At 39.7% G+C, this 8,214-nt stretch overlaps 1 long non-coding RNA gene across 1 annotated transcript; it reads right to left on the bottom strand.

Moving 5' to 3' along the window:
• Positions 1–574: 574 nt before the first annotated feature.
• LOC112846663 (uncharacterized) lies at positions 575–6,748 on the bottom strand. Its single transcript, XR_003219782.1, has 3 exons — positions 6,675–6,748; positions 5,475–5,802; positions 575–926 (listed from the first exon to the last, which is right to left on the bottom strand). It is a non-coding gene; the product is annotated as an uncharacterized LOC112846663 (long non-coding RNA).
• Positions 6,749–8,214: the final 1,466 nt, after the last annotated feature.

Here is an 8,214-nt window from a genome sequence, read left to right as displayed (position 1 = left end):
GGCCTGTCATTCTGTGGGATATGTTTTCTATCTTAAAACGTGATGCATGGTGATTTGCGTTGTGCTAATGAACCACATCATTATGAAATCCAGAGTGAATAAGAAAAATAAATGAATTACAGTAGATCCACAAAGGTATGTGTGCAATGATGGGGATAATAATAATAATCATTGTGCTGTCGCTTCGGCTAATGACTATGAACATGATGCCTTGTACAATGTGCTGCAGCGCTCTATTGCTGTTAATATAGCGTGTGTAATTGCAGTGTGTCTGGAGTTTAAACAAATATTTTGCCACAGATTAAAGCTTTAGAGTATTACATCTCATACTTCTAATGTTGACATTATTGCTAAGTTTCTTTCTTTGCAGTTTTTTTTTTTGTTAAAATAAAAACAATCTCTCCATCATTTCTCCCAAATCCAACACAATGTGCTTAACTAAAAGAAAAAAAACAGAAAGGTAAATGTCAATGTGAAGGCTTTCATAAAGTGGTCGTACGGTAAGTAGGTTGGATCGCTCTTGTGCTGCGGCAATCAGTGCTGCTCCTGTGGGAATCCATTAATACACAGCTGACAACATGACGCACGCTATAAACCAGAAACGGTGGGGAGAGATTGTGCTGGTTGATTATAATGAAGGATTTCACAAAAGCTACTTCAGAAACATATCTCATGACTGCACACTGGCAAAGATATTTTATATATATCCTCTCAGAAGGAAAAAAGTTACCTATAATGGCATGCTGTGTTTTAGATGGCCAGTAGTGGGTGTGAGTAGTTTCTGTTTACAGAGTATTTAGAACAGCTTACATGGAGTCTGATGGGGATTCTCTGCTTTCTTCCAACTTTTTTCTCCTCCTCCTCTCCTCTGTGTCGAGGAAAAGATGTAGCTCAGATCTCTGTTGGACTAAACATCTGTTCAGCCTCTGTGGAAGTTCAAGAGGAGTGTGAAATAAAACTTATGAGTGTTGCATGTGCAGCTTTTTATTTACAAGTTAGTTTCGAATGGCACATGCACAGGGATTTGCATATGTGGCCTTATTAATGCTCCAGATAATTATTTATTTGACTCTTGCCCCCTTGGATGCCAGGTAGGGTTAACCCTGGTTTCCTTTTTCAGAAATTAGCAGTTTCAGTCAAATTTAAGGCGTCATTCCAGAACAAAATGGCTGGGTGTGCATTAGAAGTTAATGAGGGTGATCTTTGCCTATATGGTGTACTAGGACTACCTTTAAAAAACAAAGAACCTGTCAAAACCTGTCAATAAGGGTACTGGGGAAGGTATGTCATCATTATGGGGGAAAGAGTTGAAGCCAATCAGCAGAATGAGGTTTGCTTTATAAAGACTCATGATCCAGATGACCTTTGTGATCATAATTTAATGGGTTATTTTCAGTCTTTCATCCCCAGCAGTACCATATGGACAAAAATATTGGACCCCACTCAGGTGTTTCCAGCCCCATTAACACAGAAGTATAAGATCAAATATGCAGCCATGCATTTTGTCTTTACATTTTTAAAAGAATGGGTTATTCTTAAGAGCTCACTGAATTCAAGCACTGTACTGTAATAGGATAACAAAATTTCAGTATCAGTAAAATTTCTTCCCTGCTAGTTTTCCATGATTATTCTGAAGTGGAAGCTGGAATGACACCAACTGATCCAAGAAGTGGCAAACCACATAACGTCACAGAGAGGTGGCTGAGTGCTGAGGCATGTAGTACGCAAAAGTCACCAGCGCTCTGCAGACTTAATGGCTGCAGACTCCCAAACCTCCTTTAGAATAAAAAGTGTGCACTGGGACCTTCATGGTCTGCTCCAGTAGGTAAAGTTTAGGCCAAGTTTCTGCATGAGTGAACCACTTGCTACTCTCACAGTGTCTGATCCAACAGAAATGGTCATTTCAGTTCTCACAGAAAAATTAAAGACGGGACTGAAAATGACTATATTGTGACTACTCTACAAAAGTTAATGTCAAACTGGGTTCTACTTGAATACGCCATAGATCAGTCATTGTGTCCTTCCTGACTGAACTATTTGTTAAAGTCTGATATTTGAGGCATTTACAGCACTATACAGAAGTTGTAAGTGCCTCAGAAGTTTGGATTTTCGCCATAATAGATGCGTCTGATATGTCACAATGTAAATATAAAACATGACAGTGAAGCCAGAGAACTAATGAACTAACTATCTGCAATAAAGAACAAGAAGGAGTTCTGCAACTCTAATCAAACCACTTGGTGATTACATGAAACGATATAGAAAGAGCTGTAATCCAGACGAACAGGGTAAAGTTCTTCAAGATGGTTGGAACAAACTTTCTCGAAAATCTGCATAAGTGTATGAGAATGAGTGCCGCTTTAGTTAAAGGTCACGAACACCAGATGCTGATTTGATTTCTTTTTCTTTACCACACAATCTGTAAGCTTATTTAATAGAAAACATTTTTAATCTTTTCTAAGAAGCATCTTCACTTCAATATATAACTCTACATTTATCTTTTGTTTCTTTAATGTGACAAAGATACAGAGGCAAATTTGCATTTATCAAATGCAGGGCAGCCTATGTATCTAAGTATTTGATCAACATCTAATACAATTTAAAAGGTTGTTGATGGGCTGTATTTATGCTTTTGTTTCATTTAAAGTGCTCAAAAATTCATGCAATGATACTCTGCCATGCAAGGCACCGATGTAAGCATCGAGAGCTGTTGGCGTTCTGTGTCTAAAGTTGGTAAAAAAATACTAAATCTGAAGCTGGAAATCAAACTGAAAACTGTGCAATTAGTAGACAGCACAGTCTACCTGTGGAGCCAAAGTGCCCAGTCCATCCAATCCATCTATTCACAAAATGTGCCATAAAAGATAAAAAAGATACCTTCCCACAGTGTTTGTGTTTTTCTTTGTAAATTGAGCAGTAGTCTGAGGAGAATGTTTCTACTCTGTAATTGTTTTGAGGGATTATTCAACTGTGCATTTCAAAAAAAAGAATGAATGGCATTGTTTAAACCATTCAAACACTGAGTCACAAACAAGCTGTCAGATAATACAAACGTTTTTAAACTAAAAGTTGACAGGAAATATTTTCTCCAAACCACATTTATTTATTTATTTTCATATCTGGGTGATATTCTAATGATAACGGTTCCTTTAGATCGTGCCATACTGAAGAAGTCGTCTGTGTTTCACATGCAATATTTCATACAGGGCAGGGGTGGGTGATATAAGATTGACGTCGACTAGCCCTCAAGCCTAGACAATATTGGTCCTCACTGGGGGTCTTTAGTGATAGAGGTGGTAATAAAATAAAGATGAGACTGGGCCCATGATATTTACAGAAGGACAATGCGATTACGAGAGGACTGTTAGTTCTGCTATGAAGCTCTTGGGTTGTGATGAAAAGCAAGGGGAAGATATTAAACCTGAACCGTTTTGTAAAAGCCTGCCTTTTGCCATCCACACCTGCCTCAGAGAGAACCTTGGTGTCATGTAAATAAAGAGAGAAAGGAAGAAGGATGATTGCTTTAGAGGGAGAGGGACAGCGAAGGGGTGGCGAAGGGGGCTGAAAGAAAAAGCGAAAAGGGCTTGAAAATGTGTCAGTGAAATATATAGAGAAGGTAAATGGAATCTTCTGAGAAATGAAGGATGAAGGACGGCATATTGAAACCTGGGAGGGAGAACGTTAAGTCTGAGGTAGAGATGAAAAGTGAGTGGGTGTGAGAATGACAGTCAAAGGCTGAAGCTCCTCAGTATTCGGGGCAGAGCAGAGGTTTGGATCTGGGCAGTCAAATGGCGCTCCGCTGCTTTAGAACCATGGATCCACTGTAGTGATTCAATACTTTGAATATAGAAACAGAAATGCTTTGACCAGGCTCAGACAGTGCTGAGCCTGGTCATGCACATGAATGTCGTCTGCAGCGCTTTTTTTTTTTTTTTTAAATAAAAACATAAAAGATGATATTTTTAATGTAATAGTTCATGGTCTGATAGTATTCTAAAGCTCTGCTTTTAGTACTTTTGTGACCCAAAATGGGGATATTAAAGTGAAGAAAGATGATTAAATATATTGAGAAGCAGGAATGTCAGTGGTAATATACAATATGTAATTCCACTGTTCATTTTTATGCTAAATAGATGAACCCATGTGCTTTCTCTTTCCTATTATACTTTTTTTTTTTAAAGCTGCGTTATAAAAATAGCAAATTATCAGCATTACCAGAAGGCGTGTCACATCAGTTTGATGACACATCCTAACTGAACTGGAGCTGCTGTGATCACTGCATCCTCCTTTCATGGAGGAAAAGTTGATTTGACAATCTTGTGCTGCTGACTGTCAGGAGATGGTGCTGAGCTTTCAGAGAATGGACAGGAGAAACTACTGTAATATAATCCAAGCACTCAAATTGCTATAACCAGTTGTTTCACATTTTATATTATTTTACTTTAAAACAAAGAACAAACAGCATATACAGTACTGTGCAAAAGTATTGAGTATTCATGAACTGACCATGAATATAAATAGAGTTTATACGGTTTATTATTTATTTATGGTGTTTTTCATAGATTCTACTAAAGAAATGGGGAAAATTTTATTTTTGCAACAGGTTACTAGTAAAAAAATGGCCTAAAGATACAATTTAAAGTTGGATCTTTAAAGTTGGGATTCTGGTTCATCCCTGGGGTTCGGTGCCTTTTTTAAGTCTTGAAGGACGCAAAGGTCAATGTTGGGTAAATTTATCAACAAACAAGAAAAACAATCCTTTGAAAATGGTCAGGTACAAGGACTGGACTGACAATGAGTGGAAAAGCAGCCAGTGTCCAAAGAAAAACTCTGAAAGACTTCCAGAAAGTCTGGAGATCTGTTGCTCAACACGACTTAAAAAAATTACATGAAAATCTGGGTCTTTGGAAGCAAAATGTTTTAAAGATCAATACCTAAATGTGCAGTATCGCGCAGCACTAAATATTACCATTAGCCCTGTGATTGGCTGCAAACTTCTATTTTGCATCTCATGTACTAGATGAACAAAGCCACCATTAATGCTTTCAGTTACACCTGTGCTTTGTCTTTAATGACAGGTGAAAATAAGGACTATTGTGTGGATTACAGTGGTGACATTGATGCCAATCAATATTATGACAGGCAACCAGCCAGTACTTATATTTAATAAATATAGTGCACATTAAGTTTAATCACACATTTGGGGATATAGATTTAGGTGTTTACCAAGCTCGGTCTCATCTCAGTTTGGCACATACAAACCCTTGGTCACAAGTCCTGGGCAGGCTTCACATTTGAATAAACTGGGTACAGAGTTGTCCCTAGGTGTCACCTAACATAAATTATGATCTCTTCCTAAATCTAACCAAGTAGTTTTGTACATTTAATAACACAAGAAAATATACAGAAAGTAAATGTAAAAACAAAGGTTCCATACAGAACACAGAACCACATCCATCCATCCATTCTCTTACCTGAAGTCGGGTTGCAGTGGCAGCAGGCTAAGTAGAAAGATGTCCTTTTACTCCGTAACACTTCCTAGTTCGTCCTGGGGGATCTCAGAGCATTCCCAGCCATATGAGGTATGTAATCCGTCCGCCAAGTTCTGGGTCTACCATCGGGTGTCCTCCCATTAGGGGATGCTGAGAAAGCCTCTAGTGGGAGGTGCCCAGAGAAATCCAAACCAGATGCCCAAACCACCTCAACTGGCTCTTTCTGACACAGAGGAGCAGTTCATCTCCTCCAAGCTTTCTCCAGATGTCCGACATCCTTACCGTATCTTTAAGGCTGAGCCCAGGCACCCTATGGAGAAAATTGATTTAAGATATTGCCAAATCCCCTGCATCCTTATGCAAACTTTGTTTTGTCTGCTCTCATAGTCTGGTATTGTCACAACACACAGCTTCCAAGTGACACCTTGTGTGTATCTGTGAGATGCCACTGGCTTTAAGAGTATGTATGGCAGTATTTGATGCAATAGGAACAAGAAGAGGTTGCTAAAGGGTGAGAATAGGAAAATACTTTATTTATCCATTATTTGGAAAATGTGTTTGTTACAGCAGTTTACATAACAATAAAAATGCTATACTAAGGGCATTGTAGGGAGAAATCATTGAGATTATATTGCATGTGAAACATTTCCTTTATCTGTCTTTGTGGCAGTGGAGCAGAATTAGTCTGTTAGAGAAAGTATTAGTTATCGTTGCATAAACCTTTATGAATAACACAACTTGAAAACTACATCATGTGACCTCAAATTCTCTTCACTGTAAAGGTTTTCCCACGCAAGTACTGCCAATTTCTAAAAAGTGTAATAGGAAGTGTCTGGGGTCACTGAAAGTGTCTTGTAATGGTTTGGGGCTCTGCACACTGGTCCTCTTCCAGGGTCTTGAAGGTCACAGCGTTCTAGTACTGCTAAAAGCTATGCGGTCATTTTTGCCCTGCTAATAGAATTAGCAGGCCATCTGTTTTTGTGTGGTGTGCCAGCCCGGAACCCCTGCTAATTATGTTATAATATCCCGTTCAACGGCAGTCGTCTTTTTAATATTCCCCCAGCAAACACTCCGGGGGCAGGTTCCAATAAAAGCAGGTGGCTGGAGACAGAGATGCAGAAACACAAACCCACATGCTCTGTTCTAATGAAATAACACTGTAGCTGAAAGTGTATATCTTACCCGAACTGGGAAATATGTTCAGAGGCTGAGCCATGTTGCCAGGCGACTGCTGCCTAGAATGGCGTGCGTGTCTGTGGTGACAGACAGATGGAGAGAGGAAGGACGTGGTGAAGCCAAGAGGCTGGAGTTACAGTCTCTCCAAGTCTGTGCGTGTGTTTGTTTGGAAGATTGTTGTCGCTTCGGCTGTGGTAGCTGTGTTTGCAGTGTTGCACTTTAGCACATCAGGGGAGGTGAACAGCGCTGTTTAATAATCTGGCCCAGTCCGCTCCTCTGTAAAATGCTATTACCACTCTCTGCACAGCAAACGCTGTTTACAGCATGTCTGCTATTACAGTTTAATTACTGGGATATTCTGGGCTGCCAGTGCGGGCTTTCTTGTTTGCACTGTTGGTGGTTTGTAATCTGACTTTTCCTTTTTTTTCCCCTTTACAAGGCCTGGCTTTGTTTTGTTGTTATTTCCTCTGCGTGCCCTTGCTTTTGCAGATTGACCTTGCTCCAGACAAAGTGAGACAGAGATTCACCTGCACACTCTCACAGTGCGCCTCATTAAATTAGAGTACTGTCAGAGGGGAGTTGAAATAATGCCTGTTCGCCCATTGTCTGTCCCTCTTTGTCATCTGAATGAGGCATGTTACATTTTCCCTCTTGTTGCGTCTCCTCTCTCACAGATGTAACTACTGATGCTGCTCACGGGGGACATCACACTTTCACTCTTCAGTGTGACTCTGCTTATGAATGCCTCAGCAGTCTGCACAGCTTACACTCTTCTTACAGGCGGATGTTCATGTCTATTTATTATTTCATCATGCAACCATCTGGGTCTGAGAGAGACTCCTAAAGAGAGACAATATCCACATGTTCAGCTGAATTAGGATTCACAAAATGTTCAAAATATGGAATTAATATGTTTGCAAGTGATATAAGAGAAACACAATTAAGAGCATCTGGATTGTCTGGATAACTTTAAAGGAGGATGAACAGCACGCACGTCTCTCTAATCTGATAAATTTTCACATGCACTGTCCTTATTAATGTTGAATTTTAAAGAAGTGCACTGAGAATCCTGTGGTATGTTATCTCCTCAAACATCCCCCTTGCTAAATGTGAACAAATTGTCCACTGATTAACACGTCAGGAAACTGGCCACAGCGTGGGCCTACTGTAGCTGTTACCACAATGACGCTACACGAACAGAGAGATAAGGAAAAGAGAAAAGGGAAAATTAATATCCCTTTGAAACTGACAGCGGACGTGGCAAATTACTATGCTGCTGCCGTATCTGTGTGTCTGACCAGTTGTGTTGATTGGGATTTCTCCCCAGAGGTAGAAGACCCTCCGACAGGATTCAAAGCTTTAGCCTACCGTCAGACGCCTGTCTGTAATTTGTGATTACAGCACAAGCAGAAGGGGTGGCAGGGATTAATTCAATCCAACATACAAATCTGATTCCCCACATTTGCATATTAATGAGAAAAAATGTTGAGTGTTTCTGGCAGGTGGCAAAGCAGAAGATGGTTAAAACTTGGAAATTTGGATATTT

Source organism: Oreochromis niloticus, linkage group LG4, assembly GCF_001858045.2.
Source record: "Oreochromis niloticus isolate F11D_XX linkage group LG4, O_niloticus_UMD_NMBU, whole genome shotgun sequence".
Lineage (NCBI taxonomy): Eukaryota > Metazoa > Chordata > Actinopteri > Cichliformes > Cichlidae > Oreochromis > Oreochromis niloticus.
The sequence above is the reverse complement of the archived record's forward strand: the minus strand, read 5'-3'. Positions and strand labels throughout refer to the sequence as shown.